Source organism: Cnephaeus nilssonii (genome assembly GCF_951640355.1).
Source record: "Cnephaeus nilssonii genome assembly, chromosome: X".
NCBI lineage: Eukaryota > Metazoa > Chordata > Mammalia > Chiroptera > Vespertilionidae > Cnephaeus > Cnephaeus nilssonii.
In genome coordinates this window covers 19,900,426-19,927,065 of record NC_137071.1, presented here as the reverse complement: position 1 = coordinate 19,927,065, position 26,640 = coordinate 19,900,426, and the positions used below count along the sequence as shown (strand labels likewise).

Here is a 26,640-nt window from a genome sequence, read left to right as displayed (position 1 = left end):
TTTCAAGAAATACTTGAGGACTTACCAAGTGTCAAATACTCTATTGTCTTTATTTCTGAGACCATCTTTACTATCCCTCAAACTATTAATAAATTTGCCCCTGTTCAGGAACATTTTCCAGAGCGTAGGAGGATAGCCCTGTACAAATGAGATAATAAAAGTGAAAGAAGTTTCTAGACGACAAATTGCTGTATAGCCATAAGATGGCATTATTGTGTAACAACAAGGTTCTGGTCTGACATCAAGCAAGTGATTTAAAAAAATTATATCCCTCCTTGGAATTGCATTAAGTCAGATATTTTGGGATGGGTCATAAGTGGTTAAATTCAAGGTGATTCTGAGCTTCCGATCTGATGTAAAGGGAACATGAGACCAAAATGAGTGATTTCTATATTATTGAATTTCTAGAGAAAAAATATTTTAAAATATGGGGAAAGCAGTGTGAGGGAAAATTGCATTGCCAATGATATTTCATAGAATGAGAAATAGGAAAACAGTATTGCATAAAAGAAGCCAGACACAAAATTATACATATTGTAAGAATTCATTTATAAAACTCAGAAACAAGCATATTTTGGTTTAAAAGTCAGGTATGGTTATCTTTGTAGGGAGTAGTAATTAACAAGGGCAGGAGCAGTTTTGGGGGTTCTGAGGAATGTTTTATGTCTTGATCTGGATACAGGTTGAATTGATATGTTTCCTTAAGAAAGTTTATGGAACTATACATGTGTGATATATACACTTTTCTGTGTGTATGCTGTACTTGAGGGAACTTTACAGTGAAATTTAAAAAATAATAAATAAAAATAACAAATAACAAGTACATACTTTTCTAAGGACAGGAATGACCTAACTCAGAATAAAAAGATGTAACTTTAAATATATCATATTACATTGTTCTCTTTTGGACATTTCACCATGGAGCCCTGAATACTTTATAATTAACTAATACAGACCCTAAGATAAGTATGTGGGTGCCACTGCTCTAAAGATTTTTCTGAATTTACCTCTCTGGTGCTTGGACCAAAGTGCCATATGTCAACAGGTTGCTGCTAATGGGAGAGCTGGAAGCTGCTTTCCTAGGGATTTCTTCTTTGTTTGGTTCCTTTAGTGCCAAGCCTCAGTGTTAAAATACTCAGATTCTTGCTGCCATTTGTACTGCATGAAGGAAAATGAGACAATGAAAGAAATGAAAACAGGAAGAGAAACTAAAGAAATCTGATTTGAAGAGAAAGTGCCTTAATCATCTCTGTATTCAGACTCTAGAGATCAAGCATGTAATTCTGCAAGTTCAATCTTTATGCAACTTTCTCCTAAACGTTTGCAATCTCACTTGTACTTTTTCTATGGAGATAGTCAATAAATGTTTTTATTTTCTTTCATGTCAAGGTGAGTGAAATAACTCTACACTATCCACAGAGGAAAAGAATAATACACTAATCCTCATCTCATCACCATACAATTTTATCCTCCAAAGTGGAAGTTAGAGGGACAGATGTATAATCAGGGAACTTTTCCAGAATTATTTGTTCCCAAATGAGACATTTAGCTATAGCAGCATTATCAGCCTCTTCTATTTGTCACAATGCCATATGTAGTTGGGAAGATACAGTATAAGCACACCCAGGATCCTGACAATTAGGAAAGATAGACATTGAGGTCTTAGAATTAGTCTGTATCTATGTAAAGATTTTCATGCAAGATTAGATCTTCAAAATTTTTCCTCGTGTGTGTGTGTGTGTGTGTGTGTGTGTGTGTGTGTGTGTGTTTGCCAATATAGCCAATATACATTGAGTGGCCAGATTATTATGAGCACCTGACGTTCGTAGGCAAATTAGCCGTACACTGTATCATATGGGATATGGAAGCCGAAGGCCTGTTCAAACACCTTTGCTGTATGCAGTTACCAAGATAAAAGTCTCCAATTCACACAGTAACACAAGGATTGGACAGTCGAGCATTGGAAAGAAGTCATGTGGTCTGATGAATCATGTTTCCAGTTGCATCATGCAGATGGCAGAGTGAGAATTTCGCGGAAACAGCATGAAAGCATGCACCCCACATGCATGAGTACAACCCTTCAAGCTGGTGGGGGCAGTGTTATGGTTTGGGGCATGTTTTCCTGGCATGATTTGGGCCCTTTAATTCATGTGAAACAACATCTGCGTAGCACAACATACCTAAGTATCGTTGTTGATCAAGTTCATCCTATCATGTTGATGGTGTATCCCAATGGAGATGGCTTCTTCCAACAAGACAATGCACCATGCCACGGTGTTTGTATTGTGCAGGAGTGGTTTCAAGAACATGAGGGAGACTTTACCTTGCTTAGGTGGCCCCTACAATCACCAGATATCAAACCAATTGAACATCTGTGGGACGAAGTTAAAATAGCCATCAGACAGCTGGTTGCACAACCATAAAATCTCACAGAACTGGATAGTACTATTCATCAGGCATGGTGTCAGATTCCTCGCATCACCTTTCAACATCTCGTGGAGTCAATGCCAAGAAGAATCGCCGCAGTATTGAAGGCAAAAGGTGGCCCAACGAAGTACTGATGGGGTGGTCATAATAATCTGGCCACTCAGTGTATAATTCTACTATTCACTTTTGAACTTGGTAGAATTAAGAAGTATGGAAAAAAAAATCTCCTGAACATGGTAAAGTTTTTTACATCTCATTTTAGAATGATTGTACTGACCAGGGGGGAAAATCCTCATGAATTTATTTGTAGGGACAAAGCAGAGAAAAATCTGTTAAATTGAGAAAGAAGTGAGATTTTCTATTTGTGTTCCACTTTATTGCACTATTGAGACCATATGGGGAAAACTTCTATTTTGGTTGTCGATTATGTTTTTTAAAAATTCATTATATACTAAGTTATTGATTTCATAGAATTCACTTTTAAAACTTAGTTATCTATGTAAAGAATATAACTCATCATTTATCTCCATAGATGTACCAGAAAACATTCTTATATATAGATGCACTCATCAATTAACCTAAATACTGAAAACATTTAAAAGTTTATTGTTAACCTTAAAGTTTTCCCCAGTTAAGTATCTTGTTCATTATCTGCTCTTGTACCTTCATCTACATTGATTGATCTAACTTATTTTATTGACTTCTGGATATCAGAAACCAGGTCAACTTTGCTCGTTTGTACAATGCTTAGTACAGCTCACATGGTTAATAAATACTATTTGTTGATAATGACAATGATGAAAACTATAACTTCACAGCATTGTTATGTCATGTATACCAGAAATAAATAATCAACACTTTAAAAAGAGCAAATCTTGTACTAACATGTCATTTTCTCTCATCTCCCTTCACCAAGCTTAACCTCTACAGTGTAGAGTCTACACCATCATCTCTGTCATATGTGCTTCCTCTTGTGTATTTCACTTTAGGGCTTACCCCTCCTAAACACTACCTTCTCTTTCTTGCTACTCTGTTCAAGTCTTTATATTCTGCCCAAGGTCTGTATAATCTAAACTAATTCCTACCTATTGTGAATATCTTTCAGTGGCTAGTTGTACTTTGCACACCACTAAGAGAGTAATTGTGAGTCAAAAAAGGGGTCATTGTTTCTACCAAGCAGCCCAAAATAAAGTGTATCATTTGACTGCTGATGACAATTACATGAAGGTTTTACCACCAGAGGCAGAGCTTGAAACTGCAAAAGATTAGTCCCAGATAGTTGGTGTTAGGAGGCATTAAATGTTAATTTGTTGACTCTCAAACAGCCTCATTAAAACAAACCAATTATGAACAAAAATATCCTTATCCCACAATTCTGATTTTTTGAAACTATTTAAAACATGAACTGTTTAGTGACCAAGCCATTTGAATTAGATACCTAAACTAGCCCTTCATTTATATTTACTGCTTTACATATAATTTCTTCCTGAATTCTTAGTTGTTGAGAACAGTAGGTGAAGGAATTGAATGAAGGGGACCTGTTTCATTTCATTAATAAAAGAGTGTTTTGAAATGCATTAAATGTTTGTTTCTGCCCATCAGCTTATCATCTGTATGTTCCCATTGCTAGTTCAAAGCACTGAGGAGTTGCACAGTGATTTACTTTTTATGAGAGCCATTTCATACAGCATCATTTGCCTTATATCTTCACATTTTCAGTTCTTATAAATCTTTACAGTTCACATAGAGGTTAGCTTAAATTTTGCTTCAGATAAGAAATTGGCTAGATATAAAATTCACATAATCTCAGAGTTAACCATAGATCAATATCCTGGATCTTTTTCTCAAAGTAATTGAACATTTTTGTTTCCCAGGATAGCTGTTTACACACATTTCCATTCTTCACCATAGATGATACAACTTCTTCCATGTATGGGGGCTGTAGTTTGCTTGTTAGTTATCTACCTAAACTTGTATTTTCGTTATTGCCAAAGGGAAAACACTCTTATAGAGAAACCAATTTTATGCCTATAGGACTAATCTCATTTTTGTAAATAATACCCCTATTGGTCTTTACAGATTTTATGTTTCTTGGCTTTGTCGTGTCACAAATTCTCTTCTCTAAGAATACATTTTCCCCTCTACACAGAATAGATGAGGTTTGGATAAAAGCAAAACTGTAATAGTGTAATTTTCCCAGAAACTATCTTTATTTTATCAGTTAGAATTTATTTTGGCTGAGTGTAACAGAGGCTCAAGGCTTTCACTAAGACAGAAATATATTTATCTATCCTTAAAAATCTAGGAGTTTGCAGCCATGCAGTTATGATGGCTCTGGTCATTCCTGCTTTCTAACCAGATATCCTTTTATAGTGGGCCCTCATGCACATGTTGCAAGATGGAGTTCCCACACCCACATTCCAAGGAGAATGGGAGAATGGGCAAGTGATTTATACTTACTGTATTTTAGGAAAATTTCCTGGGAGCTGCCATATTTAACTTACACTTATATTTCATTGGCCAGAAGTAATTCACATGACTACACCTAAAGCTGCAAGAGGGGCTGAGAAATCTTGTATTTATTTCTGAATGTCATGTGCTCTGCCAAAAAGTTCACAGTTATGGAAAAAAAGGAGAATGATTATTGGAAGAGAACATAGAAAAAACATGTTTTGTTTTTTAATCAGCCTTAAGAATTTTATACAAAGGATAGCTATGTCTACTTACTTGCTGTACTTTCTTACATAATTTTATGAACTCCGGCTTCCTGAATTCTGCAAACATAAAATATATGTTTTTCATCATTTTTCAATACCCACTTGTTCTATCTCTCCATGTCCTCAAAACAAATTTTTATTAATCAAATTTTGTCATACTCTTCCCCTTCTTTCCAAAAACCCACTGATTAGTCAAAGAGGGACATGAATGATTAACATTGTTGTCATAGTGCTCCTAGGTTATATATTCCCTACTTACTTACTTTAACTAAAGTTGGGTTGTTGGTAAATTTTAATAGTCGAGATTGTTAACTTTAAGAGTGACCACTGTCAAATAAGGATCTAAACCTGAAGGTAAAATTATGACAAAGTACTAAAATTATAGGACATTTCCTTTTCTGGACATGTAAGATAGGCCTTGCATAAGATTAAAGAGCTGCTTCTTTTTTAGTAACACATACATGCCAGTCAGGCTTTCAGTGTTTCACATACATGATTTTACCCTCAGGAGAACCACATATTACAGAGGAGGAACTTGAGATTTAGAGAGAACAAATAACATCGCATGTTCACATAGGAAGTATATTCTAGAGCCTTTATTTTGGCCCAAGTTTTGAACTCCTGTCTGCTGCACAACTTGCCTCTTAGACACTTCACATAGGATTTCCTATATTCAAGGATTATGTTCTCTCTTCCAGATACCGTTCTTCAGGAGCAGAAACAGAGAAACATATAAAACATTTAAAACATGTTGTATCTTCAACTACCACTGAATTTTAAATATATGCTTAAAATTTACAAGGTGGTATCTTCATGTTCAATATCTGAAGAGGAAATAGACTGATTCTCTAAGATGCTTGGCAAAGCCAACTGGTAAAGGATCTTCTCAAGTGCTTGAGGAGCCCTGACTTGATTTTTATCATTTGAAGTCGTACTCATGATTCAGGACCTGGTGCAAATATTAGCATTTGAATCCTTCACTGGTCTCAATCAATGCTTCCATTCTCTAGGTTCCTAGAACTCTCTTTTGTACTTCTCTTACAAGTGCTTATCATGAATTTATGTGTCCTACATAGAGCTGTGTGCTACTCTGTACCATTCAGTAGAATTTTTGTTCCTATAGGGCAGAAACTGCGCCATTGACCTTCTTCACCCCTAAACCAAACAATATAATTCAATGGTAACTGCTAAATAGATATTTTTTTTCATTGATGAGTACTTAAATGTAAATAGTAAACTGCTCACTTAAAATTTGTACTATTTTGGAATAAATAAGGTTATTGTGTCTTTGGTTAACAAGAATTTCATTTCCTTTATGGTTTATTCAGCAAAATATTTATGGAGGGTAAATTGCTTCATATTTAGTTTTACTTCTCTGTGATAAGGCTTAATTATGACTTCAAAGCATGGTTATAGCAATATGTAAATAATCTGAGATCTTGATATGTTCTAATTATGGTGTTTAAGAGAAATAACTGTCTCTCATAAAGAAAATTATACACATTAGCCATTAAAGTCGACATAACTTTCTGGTGGAAGTCAACAAACTTTTTGTTTGTTTGCTTACATACTTGCCTGTTTTAGCTTCACTAGTCTAGCTGGGGGTAAATCATTGCCATTTTTAAAATTTTAATACTTTAAAATATCTGTTTATTCTGTGAGAATTGCAAATTCTGGCCTGTGAGGCAGTTTTCCCAAGAATTATTTTCTTATTAGTTTTAGTTTTTCCATGGACAGTGTCAAATTCCTCTTGAAAACATTTTTCCCCAAAGGAAAACTTCCCATTACAAGCTAAAGATTTCTGCTTGAAACAACATGTTTTAAAATATTCTATGTGGTCTCCTAAAATGGCTAGACACTTAGAAAAATAAATATTTTAGATGAACATTTTAGAAATTCTTAATATTTGGATAATTTATATATTTGAATAAATTTAGGCTGTATATTTTTTCACAAAAAGTGAATTTTGTCTAGTTTCTCTTCAGATGTTTTTTCTTTTAATTTCATTTAACTTTCTCTAATAGTTAAAGTTGTATCTTAGCTTTTAAACTAAGGATTGATATTCTATGCTCTTTCCTTTGAAAGAATTCTGAGGTATTCGGATATATAATTCTGTAATCTTTATGGGTACCTTTCATAAAGAGGTAGCATCATAGATGTCAACTCTCATATTTGTTTTATTCCTTTTTCATTATCTTCCAGTAAGTAGCAGTGACTCAAGGTTGCTTTCCTTCGGGCCCCATTCAGTCTGGCATTCTTGGTCAGCTTCTACCACAATAATTCTGCACAACAAGCACAGTCAAATGCTGGCAGGGCTACTCTGCATCAACTCTACTTCAGCCTGATGGATAGTAGGTTTAATGAATAGGTCTGATCCATATGTTTCATTCTGTGGCCCAGGCTTGAAGCAAATCAGATGGCAAGCTCAAAGTCCAGGAGCAGAGGAATATACTCTGATCACCATGAAGCCATGTCAAGAGTGAGGATATGGCCCGGCCGGTGTGGCTCAGTGGTTGAGCATGGACCTATGAAGCAGGAGGTCATGGTTCCATTACCCATCAGGGCACATGCCAGGGTTGCAGGATTGATCCCCAGTATGGGGCATGCAGAAGGCAGTCGATCATTGATACTCTTTCATCATTGATGTTTATATTTATCTATTCCTCTCTATTCTTCTCTGAAACACACACACACACACACACACACACACACACACACACACACACACAAGGGCATGCAATACTAGTGCAGAATAGAATTTGGAATAACAATTGAAAATACTATGCTATCCTAGTAGAATATTGCTGCATCAATTAATATTTTTGATAAAACACATGTAGCTTTCCCAGGCAGACCAACATACAACATATTGATTGATTCCACTTAGAAATTTATCTTGAAGCCATTTTCCATATGTTTATCACAAATCCAATGTGTTGGGAGTACTTTTATTTTACAAAAAGAAAATCTCAGGAATATTATCAAGCAGAAATTTAAAGACTCCTGGAAAAAAATAGAATATAGAATCAAACTTGACATCACAGTTTTATTTACCAAGTTGTGAGTTTGTTTATGCTTTGGCATACTTGGAAGTTGGATTTCTGAATAGCATCCTGACTTTCCTTACCCAGCTGTCTACTGCTTGAAACTACCATAAGCTGACTATCATAGCTCACAGTATACCCTTGAAGGCCATCTGGTTTATGTCTCTTGGCAAAATTTGTTTAAAAACAAGCAGCTGTATGACAAATTATGGAGTCTCTGTCTAGCTGTAGTAAATAAGTAGGTTCCAATTGTACAGAATAAAGCATTTTCTAATTGAAGCCAACATTTTTAAAAGGGAAATATCATTTTCTCATAAATAAAAGAAAAATCCACAAAATGCAATGGTGAGGAAAGGACCCCATCAAATTAATACTTGAGGAAAAGTAAGCAAAATAAAAGCTGATGTATGATTCAAATAAACCCCCTGTTAATAACTAAGTTGTATATGCTTTTATATAGAATCCAATGCTTGGCAATTATTATTTTTGTAATAGCTTACATTGGAATTATATTTCTTATTTTAAAATATGTTTTAATGGATTATTTAGAGAGAGAGGAAGGGAGAGGGATAGAGAGATGGAAACATCAATGAGAGAGAAACATCAATCGGCTGCCTCATGCATGCACCCCACTGCTGATCAAGCCTGAAACCCGGGGCATATGTCCTGACCAGAATCAAACCTTGACCTCCTGGATCATGGGTCAACACTCATCCAATGAGCAACATCAGCTGGGCATAATTAATTTTCTTAAAGACCTGCCATTTGAATCCAAATATAAGTTTGAATTTAATTCATTGAAAACTCATGCTCTTTCTCTCCTTCTACTAGGTCTTTGTGCATCCATTACATGTACTCTCTCAAAAAGAGTACATACTACAATTTTTTGAAAGCATGAATGGATTTTCCAGTTCAGTTAAGTGCTTTCCCTTAACTCTATCTATAGGATCACACTAGCCATGGTTAAGAATTCATTGTGGTTTCAATAAAATGTGTGGGGTTAATAGTGTCTTAGTTTGGGTTCCTCCAAAAGTCAATCCTGAGACAAGGGTTTGAGTTCAGGTCTTTTATTTGGTAGGTGATTCCAGGAAGCTGTGGTAGAATAGTGCAGTGGTAACAAAGGGAAGAGACAGTAGCCTGTAAAGGGCATTATCAAGCCAGCCACTGCTGTGGGGGACTGGGGCTAAATTCTATGGCGAAAATATGGGAAACCATAAAACAGGTGTCTCCAGGTTACTTCAGGCAAGAGTCAAAAGAGTTGTGATGTTTATACTCCAACTTGTATAAGTCATTTTTTTTATGACTGCCCGGAGTTATTAGCTCTTTTTGCAAATACTTCCAGCCTGTCCTGCATCTGGCTGTAGTGCCTTCTCTGCTTCAAAGAAAGTCCTCATACTAAAACAGGTACTTAATGGCTATTGGACATCAGCCAGGGCACACTGAAGTGTCAGGAGCCAAGAGAATGGGTGACCCTCAAACAGGCTATGCTATAGTATGGTGGAAGAGGCATTATTTTCCTCATAATGGTGACTGCACTTCCTTCCCCAGCTGTTCACTCTCCTGCTTATTTGTGCAACTTTTCTGATTACTGCAGTTATAAGGATCCTGCCTTATCCTAAGCATTCACATTATAATGATTGTGTGACTCATTCTTTGTCATTCTTCCTCATTGACTTGTTTGTTTACTCACTGATGTTTACCTTTGTTATTTGTATGTACTTAACTGTGGGTAGGTCTTGGACTTGTTGAATCTTGCTTTATAATTTGAAAAGAAACATAGAGTGGTGTTTTTTTAAGTGGGATTCACACTAGTGACACAATTAGAACTAGAAATTAAAGGTCATAGACACAGTCATGCTACCTCAAATTCTTGAATGACATAAAAGACTTGAATTTGTGCTATTTATAACTCATTGTTTGAGAGATTTGTTAAAGACAAAAGTTTATGTGTGTGCCTAGTTTATTTCAAGTCTGCAAATTATCCAATAGGATAGTTTCTAGCATCAAAAGACAAGTTGAAAATATGATAACTTTCTTTTGGTCACAGAATCCCTGAAAGTCCCTATTAATTGTTTGGATCAGCAAACTACATGCATGATACTGGTTAGACACTCATTATTCATGCTAACATTTTCAAAGTTAAAGTCCTGGAAGATAAAAATCTTAATTCTTTAGATATATTTCTCTACAGAAGCCAATAATAAATTAGTTCTCACTATAGATAAAGACACATTTTACTCATAAGTTAATTTTACCTCATGATCAGAATTCTTTGCCACATGAAAGTCATTTGACTTATGAGTAGAAACATGAAGAATAATGATAATTATTAAAGATCTAGAAGACTTGACTTGACTAGATGACAGTAAAAGCAAGAGCAAGGCTTTTGAAATGCAGAAAGAAGGAAGTGTAAGGGAGACATGAACAAGGCTTAAAGTATTTTAAGATTGGAAACAGGGGAAGGAGATAAGTGAAGCTAAGTGAAAACCATTTATTTTGCTGAAAGAGGAATGGAAATTGTGTGTAAGTCATTTTGTTTCGTATGTTTCTTAATAAGGAAATTACCTGTGGCAAATATGGGGAATCAAGAAAGCTAGACTTTTATAACTGCGATGTTTCAAAGACCACAAAGGAAATTATATTGTAGATTGGATTTAAAAGCCCTGGAATTACTTCCAGTCCTGTTTTCTCAGGATTCTGTTTATAATAAGAAAATAGATCACAGCATAGCTAAAGGGGGGCGTTTAGGTTTTTACTAGCCTCAGGTGTACTGCCTCATGTCCCTTCAAGTTTGGTGACTTATATAAACCATGAAATGTACAACCAATTACTATTATATTATAACAATGTAATAAATATTATTATGCAACCTCTAATTGACTGGACAGAATAATGTGTCTTCTTAAATTTATAAGCATAAATATAAATGAAAGGCACTAAGAAATATATGTTGTATGAAGACTGCCCTTATCAGTCTCATCAATGGACATAAAATCAGATTCCTTATCTGTATAATATTTTAATATTTCTGCTTTTGCTTTAAAACACCTTAATCATAAGTGATATCTTTTGTCAATGTTTTTTTAAATGTTTTATAGGGAATAACTATGAATATTAGAAAATATAAACATGAAATGTTTTCTGTGAAATAGCTCTCTAAATGATTTTTATGGGAACATTTCTGCCTATGATATCTAAATTTTTATATCAAAGACTGCTAATGTACAGAATTTATAGTACTTATCTCACAGATGTTCTATTATTAATAAGATAATGATAGTTGAAGGCAAAATAACAGTGCAGTTTAGCTTCAATAAGTAAACTCAAAAGGTAAAATGTGACACCTTTCCACCTTTTTACATACATGGGTTGATTCCCTACATTAAAGAAACTTATAGACACTTAGTTTTCATTCATTTAATAAAATGAATGCAGTAGTCTCTTGGACTGTATAAAGATAGTTTAGATGTGAACTTTCTTTACATTTCTTTCTCTGGATGTCAAATGTAGCCTTAAATCCACCAGTCATTGGATATGATCAATCGGCTGCCTCCTTCACGCCCCACACTGGGGATCAAGCCTGAAACCCAGGCATGTACCCTAACCGGGAATTGAACCATGACCTCCTGGTTCATAGGTCGACGCTCAACCACTGAGCCACACCAGCCGGGCCATTAAATTATTTTTGAAATCAATATCTAAAGAATAGATGAGAGTAGGTAGAAGAAGAAGGAAGAATAGTTTCAGTTAATGGGCCTTGTTTTCTTGTGTTTCTCATTAAATGGAAGATATCTGTTAATACTCAACATCCTGGATGGACTTCATGTAGGAGAAATGTTTCTCACTTTTCATTTGATTCCCAGGACTGACATGTGTTTTAATTTGCAAGATAATGCAAATCAATGGGTATTTTCGTGGAAAATGTTCTCTTCATCCTAAGAAAAGAATTTTCATGGAAATTTCACTTAGTGAAGTGACCCCCCCAAAAAAAAAGTAAACATCTTGTTCATTCCGTATATGTTAATGGTGTCATTTTAATATATTCACAAAAAGTCCTAATTTTGCCAACTTCCTGATAGTAACAGTAGCAAAATTCAATTTCTATTGGCATGGGTTCACATTATTTTGACATGGTGGGTGGATCTAGTAAGATTGATAACAAAAAGTTGTGCCTTCCTATACTAAAATTTAATGTTCTTCCAATGCATGACAGTGTCCCTAATAGCTGACATTCTGCAAAATATTCTCTGTTATCACATGCCAAGTGTTTACCATATCTCTTTCTTGAGTTTCCTTTAAAAATTATATCCTGCATTTTGTTCCAGAAATCTAGAAACAAGGTGAATAAGCAATGAACAAAACATTGTTGTTGTGTTATATAGTGAATCTTTATAAATATTGATAGAATATGATGATACTAGTGGCCCGGTGCATGGAATTTGTGCATGGGGGTAGGCCTGTACCCTCACCAATCTGGGACCCCTTGGGGGAAGTCTGACTGCTGGTTTAGGCCTGATCCCACAGGGCAATCAGACATCCCTCTCACAATCTGGAACTGCTGGCTCCTAATTGCTCACCTGCCTGCCTGCCTGATTGCCCCTAACCACTCTGCCTGCCAGCCTGATTGCCCCCAACTGCCACCCACTGGCATTCTCACCTCCAACTGCCCCCCCTTGTTGGCCTGATTGCCCCCAACTGCCCCCTCACCAGCCTGATCACCCCCAACCGACCCCTGCCAGCCTGCCCATCCCCAACTTCCCCCACCACTGGCCTGATCACCCCCAACTGCCCTCCCCTCCTGGCCTGATCACCCCTAACCACCTCTACCTCGGCCCTGCCACTATGGCTTTGTCTGGGCAGCGGCCATGGAGCTGTCTGAGGCAACCAAGGAATCCAAGCCTCCTCCTCCTCCGGCCCGCTCTCCTCCCACCCACTCTGGCCAGCTCCATGGCTCCATCCGGTGCCGCCATCTTTGTCATGTCAATTTGCATATTCCCTCCTTATTGTCTGTGGGTGCCACCATTTTTATTGTGATGTGACAGTTAATTTGCATATTACTCTTTTATTAGATATGATTTACAGGATATTTTCATTATGTACTTCTGTTTTTGGCACCTTAAATTTTTGACATAATAGGTTGTGATCTTAAATTGGATTCCCCAAGACACAGACTGAGACAGAAATTTGCATGCAGAAGTTTTACTGGGGAGTGATCTTAATAACAACACCTGGTAGGGAATAAAGGGAGCAGGACTTGGCAGAAGAGGTGTTGAAATTGTGTTGTTGTTACAAGAGAAATTGCATGTAGTCCTACGTGGTGTTGGGATGGCCATTTAGAGTATTGAGTGAGGAGTGGGGGTTAGACCTTTGTAGCCTTAAATCTATCAGTCATTGGATATGGTTGTCCCAAGTACTCCCTTCCAGACACTATAATCTTAGGCAAGGAATCTCCTGGCTTGTGAGGGAAATTTTTGAGAATGAAAGCTTCAGTTGTAATTGGTCATTTGGGGTGGCATACCACAGCATCCACTATAATAGACATTTATCCTTATTGCACAAGCATATATTGTTTTTAAGAAAATAATTTATATCTAGTAATGCATTTAGGTAGGGTTAGAGCCATTATCATTTTTAATAGTTTTACTGAAATATAACTGATATACAATAAACCTCACATTTTATTACATTTTGTTAACTTTTGGCATATGTATGTACAAATGAAACCATTACCACATTCAAGATATGAATACAGCCATCACTCTCACAAGCTTCCTCTTGGCAATCCCTTTGTCCTACCCCACCCCAACCCCAGACAACCTGAAATTAATCAATCTGTTAAATGCTTCTATGTCTCTGGTTTTATATTATTCATCAGTTTATTTTGTTCATTAGATTCCACATACGAGTGAGATCATGTGATACTTATCTTACTCTGATAGGCTTACTTCACATAGCATAATACTCTCCAGGTCAATCCATGCTGTTGCAAATAGTAACAGTTCTTTATTTTTCACAGTTGTGTAGTATTCCATTGTGTAAATGTACCACAGCTTTATATCCACTCATCTGCTGATGGGCACTTGGGCTGTTTCCAAATCTTAGCTATGGTGAATTGCTCTTCTATGAACATAGGGAGAACTTATTTGCCAATGATATATCTGATAAAGGAACTCATATTTTAAAATATTTAAGGAACTCATACAACTTAACAAAAGGAAGACAAGCAATCAAATTAAAAAATGGGCAAAGGACCTAAATAGACACTTCTCCAAGTGTCCAAGAGGTATATGAAAAAAATGCTCAAATTCACTAATTATGATAGAGATGCAAATTAAAAGGGCAATGAGTTATCACCTCACACCTGTCAGAATGGCTACCATCAAAAAATCAACAAATGGCAAATGTTGGCAAGGATGTGGAGAAAAGGGAACCCTGTTACACTGCTGGTGGGAATACAGACTGATACAACCACAGTGATCCCTCTTCTAGGAATATATCCTAAGAAACCAGAAGCACCAATCAGATAGCATATATGCACCCCTATGTACATAGAAGCACAATTTATAATATATGAGTTTGAAACAACTCAAGTGCCCATTAGTATGTGAGTTTATAAAAAAGCTGTGGTCCATTTACACTGTGGAATACTACACAGCACTAAAAATGGATCTCTTACCCTTTGAGACAGTATGGAGGGACCTGGAGAGTATTATGCTAAGCAAAATAAGCCAGTCAAAGAAAGATAAGTATCACATGATCTCACTCATCTGTGGAATCTAAAGTATAAAATAAACCGATGAACTAAATAGATCCAGAAACCTAGCACAAACTGTTGAATCTCAGAGTGTAGGTAGGGTGGATGGGTGGGAAGAGATCAACCAAAGAACTTGTATGCATATATGCATAACATATGGACACATACAATAGTGCAGTGAAGGCCTTGGGCAATGAGTGGAGCGGGGGGGAGCAGGGGTCAATGGGGAAAAAGGGGGATATATGTCATACTTTCAACAATAAATATTAAAAAAATATTATTTAAGTTTGAAATTGAGTCATAGTCCCTCACTATTCTCCTATAGGGATATATAGATTTATAGATTTGTAGATATACTAGAGGCCCAGTGTGTGAAATTCATGCATGGGGGGGTCCCCTCAGCCCAGCCTGCACCCTCTCCAATCTGGGACCACTTGGGGGATGTCCTCGGGGTCAGACCTAAACCAGCAGTTGGACATCCCTCTCACAATCCTAGAATGCTGGCTCCTAATCGCTAACCTGCCTGCCTGCCTGGATGCCCCTAACTGCCCCACCCCTGCAGGCCTAATCACCCCTCACTGCCCCCCCTGCCAGCCTAATTGCCCCCAAGTGCCCCCCAAGCTGGCCCGGCACCCCTAACTGTCCCGCTGCCAGTCTGGTTGCCCACAAATGCCCCCCGCTGGCCTAGTTGCCCCTCACTGCCCCCCTTCCAGCCTAATTGCCCCCAACTTCCCCCCACAGCAGCCTGGTTGCCCTAACTGCCGCCCTGCCAATCTGGTTGCCCACAACTGCTTCCCCTGCTGGCTTGGTTGCCCCCAACTTCCCCCCTGCCGGCCTAGTCACCTCACGCAGCCTGCTTGTTAAGTTGTTTGGTCATCCCTCACTAACCCCCCTGCCAGCCTGGTCATAGGCAGCCATCTTGTGATGGTGTGAGGGTCAATTTGCATATTACCTCTTCATTATATAGGATAGATTTATAGATTTTTGTTTTGAGTTGTTAGTGCTATGAAGTATAAGTTAAAGAATTACAAACTTGTGTATTTAATGAAATCATCTTACTTTTACCAAATCAGTAGGACCAACACTCTATATCTTATAAGGCCCTTGGTGAAAACATTCATTGTCCTTTCTTCTCCACACCCCTGCACTTTTAATTCCACATTTCAGCACTTACTGTATTCTACAGAACTTCTACAGAATCTTCCTTTATAACTCCTTCCATGTCCTCACTCTGTTTTCATTTTCTTGACATAAACTTTAAGTCCATAGATTCCTTGTAAAGGATTTATCTTCACTCAAACCCCTGTCTTTCTTGACAGGTTAGTCTCTCTAAAGCAGCACTTCCAGTTTCACATTTCCCAGCACAGAAACCTCCAATGGATCTCTATTGATAGTGCTGGTACAAATTAGTAGCCCCTGGAGACTAGAAAACTGGAGGGTATGCTTTACTTGGTTGTTTTCTGTGCCTGCAGGGAGCTTTGAGGGGCAATGAAACAGACAGGGGTTGGACTGGTCATCACAATCAGTTTAGCACTTATTGCCTTATACCTTGTACAGCTTTACAATTTTATGTCTCCTGCATGTCCCCTGAAGGCATTTGATTTGTATAACCCCTTAGCCCAGAGGCTAACATCTAAAATTCATAGTCTACCATTCACAACTGTAACATTGATTCTCTGACTTGCAATTCCATGTAACTCTATAGCAAATGACTTATTTTATCTAAAATGCCTTTAGTCTGCAGTGCTTTGGAATATAATTCAATATTCATATACAATTTCACATACAAATCCTCTCCATCTATACACATTAAGTTTTGGCTATTAGAACCAGAAATCATTTTATTTACCTTAAGTGAAATGAAATATATTTGGGAGATATTGGATAGTGCACAGGAATGAAAGAAAGAGGGCAGCCATGGCCCAGGAAGGAAAGCATTGAGAACTCAGAGCTCAAGGAAAGTTTGATGGTACTGCCATCAAAATGGCTTAGTTCTAAACTTCCTGCTCCTGTTCCTCTTAACTCTAGATTCAAATTCCTAAATCAAGTTGACCCGATTCGGTCATTTCCAACGCCTTAATAAACTTTGCAGAGCGCTATGGTTAAAAGCACCCCCCCACACACACACACCTTTGAGAGGCAATGAAACAGAACAGGGGTTGGACTGGTCATCACAATCAGACCAAGGTTAAGTGGAATGAGGGAAAATTAATTATGTCAACAGAAAAGCAGGCTACCATTAACCAAAAAATTGAGATGGTTAGAGCAATTAATTATAGCTACCACACACACACACACACACAAAAAAAAAAAAAAACAAAAAAAACAAAAACCACCTTAAGTCTTAGTGACTTAAATACTTATTTTTGCTCATATAAAGTTGATGTAAAGCAGGAAACCTTTTCCATATAATGACACAGGGACGAAGCATACTTCTATCTCTGGTTCTGACATTTTACCATGTCAACTTGAGGGACATTGCCAAAAGGGAACTGAAGAATGGCCAGTGACTATGAAGTGCCTCAGATCAGAAGTGATGCATCACCCTCCCCACATTCCTGTTTCTCAGGATTCAGTCATATTGGTGTCAGTGCAGCTTAGAGGTACTGTGGGAAACAGGGGAATACTGAGAAATGTGGTGAAGACTAATTTTCTCCAGAAGAGAAAGGATATTGGACATTTAAAAAAAAAGAAAGAAAATGGCCATTAAATGATCTTTGAATATTCTGCTTCTTCAAGGCTTTCTTGATCAACCCATCAGGAGATGACCTCCAACTCCTCTGTTCATTTGGAACATTGCATTCCAGTTATTTATTTATACAGGCTCCTGAATAATTTGTAGCTCTTCTTCATTATACAAATTATAATAAACACTTATGAGGCAATGACCAAGAGTATTCATTTATTTTTGTCTCCCCACTGCATCCAAAGCATAGTAGAGTTTCAATATATAACAGTCTTTGAGGCCAGAGTATATTTTATTTTAATACCGTCTCTAACACAAAGTGATGACAGATGTTCAGTAAAAACATCTTGATTAGTTTTTCAGGCAGATAGCATTTTTTTTTTTACATTTCATGTTACTCTATGTTATATTTACATTATCCATCATGAATATAAATTTAACATGATAATATAAAATCTTATTAAATTTATTTTAAAGTAAGTAAAATTTAACAATCTTGTATTTATTTATTTTTCAAGAAGAGCTATTATTTATTGAAGACTTTACATGTGTCATTTACCTTATTTAATCTTCACAAAACTTTATAACATGTGTTAGTTACAGCTGCCCTAGGCAAAACACAGTTTCATTTCAGCTGTTCAATCTTGTATAAGGTTTAGTAATATTATTTATTAATAATACACACTCATAGAAAACTTACAACATTGCAATAAATTATACAAAATGTGGTATTCACATTGGAATGCATTCTATATAAGGAGTTGTCAATTTGAAAAGTTAGCATGGGTATGTATTGAATTTTAAAAATATATCTTCAAAATAATACTTCATACTCTGAAAATATTAGTCATTATATATTATGGCTGGGTAGAATTTGTGCAGTTACAATTTTAATGAATTGTTTCTTATGATCTTTCAGGGGCCCCCAAATTGAATTTTTCTATTAAGTAGTAGATATTTTAAAGCCAAGCAGAAGCTACATTGGTAAAACAAACAAGATTTACTATGTTATCTTAAGTGTATCCTAAATCCTCTTTAATATTGTAGAATATATATATATATATATATATATATATATATATATATATATATATATATGCTTTTTGTGTCCAGCCACTTCTGTCTATAATAATATCAAATGAACTTATTTCTATCTAACATGATATCATGTGAGTATATAATTTGTTTTACAGTGAAATAATTTCACTGAATTATTTTAGCTATTTGGTATCTGAGACCTATTTCTGAATCATTTACTTTTCTATTTCTACAAGTTGTGCTCTTTTGTGATCTTATCTATGACTATGTTAAAAACAGTTCAAAGAGCCCAGCCAGCATGGAACAGTGGCTGAGCATCGACCTATGAACCAGGAGTTCACAGTTCAATTCCTGGTCAGGGCACATGCCTTGGTTGTGGGCTCAATCCCCAGTGAAGGGCATGCAGGAGGCAGCCAATCAATAATTCTCTCTTATCATTGATATTTATTTTTCCCCTTTATTTATTAAGGTATTACATATGTGTCCTTATCCCCTACCCCCTGCAATCCTGTCCTCACCCTCATCCCCTGTTGTCTGCGTCCATTGGTTAGGCTTATATGCAAGCATACAAGACCTTTGGTTGATCTTTCCCTCTTACCCCCACTCTCCCCTTTCTACCCTCTGAGGTTTGAGCATCTAATCAATGTTTCTCTGTCTCTGGATCTGTTTTTGTTCATTGGTTTATGTTGTTCATTATAATCCACAAATGAGTGAGATTATGTGATATTTATCTTTCTCTGACTGACTTATTTAACTTAGCATAATGCTCTCCAGCACTACCCATGCTATTGCAAATGGTAGGAGTTCCTTCCATTTTAAAGAAGCATAGTATTCCATTGTGAAGATGTACCAAAGTTTTTTAATCCACTCATCTGTTGATGGGCACTTAGGCTGATTCCAAATCTTAGCTATTGTAAATTGTGCTGCTATGAACATAGGGGTGCATATATCCTTTCTGAATTGGTGTTTCTAGTTTCTTGGAATATATTCTTAGAAGTGGGATCACTGGGTCAAATGGGAGTTCTATTTTTAGTTTTTTGATAAAACTCCATACTGTTCTCCACAGTAGCTGCACCAGTCTGCATTCCCATCATTGATATTTCTATCTCTCCCTTTGCCTTCCTCTCTGAAGTCAATAAGAATATATATATTTTTAAAAACAGTGCTAAGGGACATTTTACCATGATCTTTAGCATTCCAAGGTTTGTTTTCAGTCATACATAGCACATGGATCTGATTTATTTAGTAGCTAAGCATTTGGAGGCCAAATTAGTTCACAATTATACATCTCATCATCTCCCAGACTCATCTCCCAGTACTTTCACTTGAAGCAGTATTCCTACCATCATCCTATATTATAAAAGGCTAATATGCAAAATTTCCCCTTGGGAGTTTGACCAACGGGGAGTTTGACTGTTCACAATAACATGCACTGACCACCTGGAAGCTGCATGGAACGAAGGAAGGCCCCAGCGAGCAGCCAGGGGAAGGAAGGCCTAGGGATACTACCTGTTCAAAATTTTGTGTACTGGGCCTCTAGTCCTAACTAATAAAAGAGTAATATGCAAATTGACTATCACTCCAACACACAAGATGGCTGCCCCCATGTGGACACAAGATGGCCACCACAAGATGGCCAGCAGAGGAGGGCAGTTGAGAGGGACCAGGCCTGCAAGGGAGGGCAGTTGTGGGCAATCAGGCCAGCAGGGGAGGGCAGTTGGGAGTCACCAGGCCAGCAAGAGAGGGCAGTTGGGGGTGATCAAGCCTGCAGGGAAGGGCAGTTGGGGGGGACCCAGGCCTGCAGGGGAGAGCAGTTGGGGGGGACCAGGCCTGCAGGGGAGGGCAGTTAGGGGTGACCAGGCCTGTAGGAGAGGGCAGTTAGGGTTGACCAGGCCCTCAGGGGAGGGCAGTTAGGGGTGACCAGGCCAGCAGGGGAGGGCAGTTAGGGGCAATCGGGCTGGCAGGGGAGCAATTAGGCATCAATCAGGCTGGCAGGGGGTGATCAGGCTGGCAGGAAGAAGCAGTTAGGGGCAATTAGGAAGGCAGGCAGGTGAGCAGTTGGGAGCCAGCAGTCCTGGATTGTGAGAGCGATGTCCCAGATTGGAGAGGGTATAGGCTGGGCTGAGGGACACACTCCCCCCATGTATGAATTTTGTGCACCGGGCCTCTAGTCTTCAATAAAAGAAGAAAAAATGAAACAATGCATTCATATGGAAAACGTATACCTGAATTCTTCATCTAATATATAAAGCAGTCACAGCCTATGTAATAAAAGGCTAATATGCAAATTGTTCTCATGAGCGGGAGTTTGACCGACTGGGAGTTAGACATACGCTGACCACCAGGGGGCGGCAGTGGCAGGCAGCCAGGGGAAGGAAGGCCCTGGCCAGTGGCCGGCAGCTGCTAGGGACCCTACCCTTGCATGAATTTTGTGCACTTGGCCTCTAGTAAGTTTATAATTCTGTGATGAAAATGTAGGATTTAGCTGGAACAGTTGAGTCTGGATATTAATATTGTATTAACTTAATTGATATTGTGATTTCTGTGTGGCATTCTGCCCATAATTTCTCATCTGTAGGCTTAAAATGACATTATCCTCTTTCTGTCTCCCTATTGTGAAGGTCTTTTAACTATTTAAAGATATATATTCTCTGTGGAGAATTGGTACCACAATTTTTTGTAGCACAAATCAACATAATTTTTATATAAAGAGCCAGATAGTAAATATTTTAGGTATTGTGGATGATATTGTCTTTGTCGCAACTATTCAACTCTTCCATTTTTGTACAAAAACTACCATAGACAATGCATAAATTAACCAGTGTGATAGTATTCTAATAAAATGTTGTTTTAAAAACTAGCCCAGTTTCTGAAACAATGAAACATAGAATTACTATATGATCCAGTAATCTCACTTGAGTGTATATACCCAAAAGAATTGAAAACAAGAACTCCAAGAGATATTTATATACCCATGTTTATAGCAGCATTATTCACAGTAAGCAAAAGGTGGAAACAAGCCAAATATCCATTGATAAATGAATGCATAAACAAAGTGTGATATATCCATACAATGTGATATTATTTAGTTTTAAAAATGAATGAAATTTTGACACATTCTATAATATGGATGAAGCTTGAAGACATTATGTTCAGTGAAATAAGTCAAAAACAAGAGGAAAAATATTGTGTGACCCCACATACATGAGGTACCTAGAGTAGTCAAATTCATCAAGAAAGTAGAATGGTAGTTGCCAGGGCATAGGGTTAGGGTGGAATGGGGAATTGTTTAATACATATGGAGTTTCAGTTTGGGAAGACAAAAGTTCTGGAAATGGATAGTGCTGATAGTTGTACAACAATGTGAATGCACTTAGTGCTACTGAATTGTACACTTAAAAATGGTAAATTTTATGTTTCGTGTATTTTACCACAATGAAACAAGCCCATGGGCCTAAATTGACAATCCCCATCTATAATCATAATCTATAATGAAATACAAATACTCTTGGTATAGTTAATATTGGCTAAGATGGTGGAATAATTGCATACAGTGCAATGTTGAGTAGAGTACCTGCAAATTTCCTTTTCTAATGTGACTACAAACCCCTTTTATATTATGAATTGCATTACTTTGTACACTTGTTTACACAACTCCCTGTTCTCCCTCTCACTACCCTCCCAGACTCTATACACACATACACAGACAGACACATTATGAACGCTTGGAGAATGTTGACATCTTTATTACTTGACCCATTGTTTGGCAGTAGATACTCAGTAAATGTAATTAGTAAGTGAATGGGCATATTTGTCCTCATTTTCCTTTCAACAACCACTTTTCATCTCTACCACACTACCACCCAGTTATACATCCCACACATTACATGTTAAAACAAGAAAGAATAAATTAGCTTTAAGAAAATTCTCTGAAGAAAAGCTTTCAGTTTTAAATATAGAAGTAAAAGGAGATAAGGATGAATGATAATCACACTGAGGAAAGAAAATTGTATGAGATAAAATTAGTTTTAGATTGATTTAAAGATGAGTAGTTCCCTGAGTACAATTAAAAGAAGGAACAGACATAGATAAGTAAGGATGATAAAACAAAGAGTTGACAAATTAAGTGAATGTGATTCTCATCAAGTATATCTTGAAAGCTCTGGGACTATCCTTGGCTCAGCACATTCTGCAACCTTAGTTTTTCCACCTGCTCTATATATCTTTCTGTCCTCAAGAAATTTGAATAGCATACCATATGTTTTAGGCACTAAGTAATTGTGGGACTTGACCTAAATCCCCTGCTAAAAAAAAAGCCATCTTAATCAGTTAAGTGACCAATTAGTAAGTGGCTTCTATTCTCTTGGGCTTGATGGAGCTCTTAAAACCCTTAGCCTCCTCAGTTTTCCATTTAAATGAAGGTCAGAGTCAGTGATTATTTTCTTCTCTTCATCTTCCCCTCCCCCCTTTTTTGAGTCACATATAATCACTTAAGTTTGTCTGCATGCTCCTTCAAGACCTAGACAATGCATTTCATTTCTGCATCATCAAAACCCAATGTGGTGTCTGAATGATGGTAGATACGACTATTTTCCATCACTTCCCTCACTCTTCCAGTAATTAATCTGTCAAGAAATTGTTATAAATCATGCTCTATTTATTAGGCATGTGCTAGGCACTGTATTATCAGTAAATAAAGGCATTGTCACCTTGTTTTTACTCATCTACTCATTTGTTTATTCAATAACTGATAATTAATTTCTGATTCTGTCCCACTAATTCTAGAAACTAACAGCATATATTGCTTCTGCCTTCTTGGAGTTTAGGGCTTAGTGGGGGAGACGTATTTTAGGCACCAGTCACACACATGAATGTATATTTACAAGTTTCAGTAATTGCTATTATTGAAAATTAGAAGGAGCTATGAGAAATTTTAACAAGACCTACTGTGGTCTAAGGGATGATAAAAGATATCACTGAAGGACGATATTTAAGCAGGGACCTGCAACTGAGGGAGAAGGTGAGAGGGAATAACATGAGCAAAGTCCTGAGACTTTGGGAAAGCACTTGTAATGTTCAAAGATCTGAAAGTCCATGTGTGGCAAGAGTTAGTGTGCATATGTCCTTGTAAAGTACAAGAGGGATTATAGACTTTATCCAAGTGCTGTGGAAAGCCATTAAAGATTTTAAGTAGGGCAGTGGACAGCATTCTTTTATTTTTTCTGAGGATAATGGATTAGAGGGGAACTCCACAGAAATAGAGTGACCGCTTAGGACACCAATGGAATAGACCAGGTAAGGCCTAGCTTGATATGACAATAGAAGTAGAACTAAATACACATGTTTTTGGTAATCCTGGAGCAATGCCATGTATGTGTATTTTGGTGGAAGAATTACCAGCAATTTGTGATGTATATTAAATAGTATAGTGGAAAGAGAAGGAAGTGTCAAAGATGACCTCTGATCATAGAACAGAAAAGGAGGAGCCCATTAGGAGATGGAGGCATTTTCAAATTATTAAATGTTAAACTTGAGATACTTATGGAACATTCACATGGAACATGGAAGAAATATCTATGATTTTTCTAAGGGTAAGGGTCATAGAAATGCTACTTAAAAGTGTGAATGGATTCAATAACTTAAGTAGACAGAAGAGAAGATGGATCAAGGACAAAGCCTTGAGAACAAGAAACTGAATAGCCATTGAATTAGGAAGAAAACCAGAAGATGGAGTTTCACCGAAAATCTAGTGGATAATAATGGTCCACTGTATAAGCTTAAAACAGCAGCAATGTTGCTCATAAATGTTTAGGAACTATTGGAAGTGGGTGACTATATATTGATTGTAGTGTAATGCCCTCTCAAATCTCCTAATGTGTTTAATGTTATAATCATGTCCTAAGTTGCAATATAGGGGAGTTACATAACTATGTAATTACAAAAATGTTTTGTGTCAGAGGAAGCAAGAATATCAGAAATTCCTCTTGACCTATATGGATGGAAATATAATAATCAGAAGAAAATAAAACCAGTTAAATTAGGCAAGCAAAGCTTAATAGAAACAAGAGAAAATGTTGCTTACTAAAGGAAGTAAGAAGAAATTTGCAACAATATTAGCTCAAAAGAGAGTGAGAAAAAACCCCGTTTACCATTTTTTATTGTATTTATAAAGTACACATAAAACAAATATACTTATTTTGAATAGGGATAATAGATTATAAGGGAAGCGAAAATGGAATTTTAATAATAACATATTTAAATGTTAAAAACACCACTTCTAATACTCCCACTATGATATAGTATAAAAACACCCTATAATGATATCTATCTATCTATCTATCTATCTATCTATCTATCTATCTAGATATATATAGATATATTTCAAAGCTCTTGTAAATTCTCCAGGTAAATGGTTCTATATAACTGTGAAATACTATAATTATTGCTATTATCAGAAAAATAAATACATGTTTTCTAAGAACAAGGTGAGGAGCTTAATTCATCTTTCTAGGAAAATGCTTGGATACTGAATAGTTCAAAACACTTTTGATGCCGAAAAGTGAGACACTATATATAGAATAGTTTATGAAGAGCACTGAGGAAGATTGGCATTGCTCCAGGATTACAAGCTTTAAAAAGAGGGTACTCATGGATGGCTAGGTGATAGCAGTCATGCCAGCACCTCTGAACATAAGACCCATTTGGGATATCCTGGCTCTTATTCTAAAATATTTGGGTCTCTGAGTGTTTGATCCATGAACCAAGACAAGAACAAAAAGAAACAAAAGTTTTGTTTAAAAGTAACCTTCAGTTTTTGTGGAATAGTAACTGGACAAAGTCATATTTTTAGCTTTTCCAGGAATTAGTGAGTCAGTCACAGTTAAGAGCTCAGCATTGGAATTAGATTGTCCTGAGCTGGAATCTTAGCTCTACCAGTCCCTGAATGTGGGGATTTTGGCGAGTTTCCTTTGTTCTCTCATTAGTAAAATGGGGGATATTAAAGCTATGAATTTGACCCTCACTTTAGGGGCTCTACGATTCTTTTTAGTATATGCCAGTCTCTTCCTTAAGCATATTTCCTCTCTAGTTATTTCAAGATTCTTTGAGATAATGAACATTAGCTCATATTCACCAAAAATATGGAGAAACTTTATTCAAAGGAACTTTTTAGCAGGATATTTGATAAGCTGCTGACATTACTTGTATGCTTTAAAAATAAGAATAGATTGAGAAGTAATGTACTATATAGCTATATTATATAGCTCTATTTAATTGAATTGGATTTTTATTGCAATTCTGACTAAGAAACTGAAATCAAATTGATGATAACAAAACATATTTTTAACTATTGTATCAACTTAAAGACTACTACTCAGTAGCAGTATTTGTAAATTTTAAATATACATACACTTTAATATCTGTAATTTCTGTAGTATGTGGGCATGAGAATGATTGGAAATTTTCCTGGGTTAAAGTAAAATAATAATTTCCAGATAATAATTGGCATTTATTTCACAAACATATTTTACTACATATAAGAGATATGCGTTGGTTTTTAAAAACCTACTAGTATTTTTAAAACAATACTTTCCAAGTACATTTTCTTGCCTATTGTGTTGGTCCCTATACATAAGAATTCTGCTCTCTAAAAGAGAAACATGCAAATTGACCATCACTCTGCTATGTCCACCAGCCAATCAGGAGGGAATATACAAATTAGAAGGACAAAGATGGCGGCCATCCAGCTGTTCCAGGTGTGGAGTGGCTGGGCAGGGCAGGACTCTTGCTGTGAGATGGAGGGTGGGGGCGAAGGAATTTACAGGAGTGGTACTCTGGCACAGCGAAGATGAAGACTGCAGACTCCCGAGTCTGCAGCGAAGACCGAGATGGCAGACTCTGGCCAGAGTCTTCAGCAAAGAGGAAGATGGCAAACTCCGGCCTAAGTCTGCAGCGAAGACAGCAGACTCTGGCAGG

At 36.9% G+C, this 26,640-nt stretch overlaps 1 protein-coding gene across 2 annotated transcripts in view; it reads left to right on the top strand.

Moving 5' to 3' along the window:
- Positions 1 to 26,640, top strand: part of DMD (dystrophin) — a 2,362,317-nt gene that overhangs the window by 1,035,198 nt on the left and 1,300,479 nt on the right. The window lies entirely within an intron of this gene.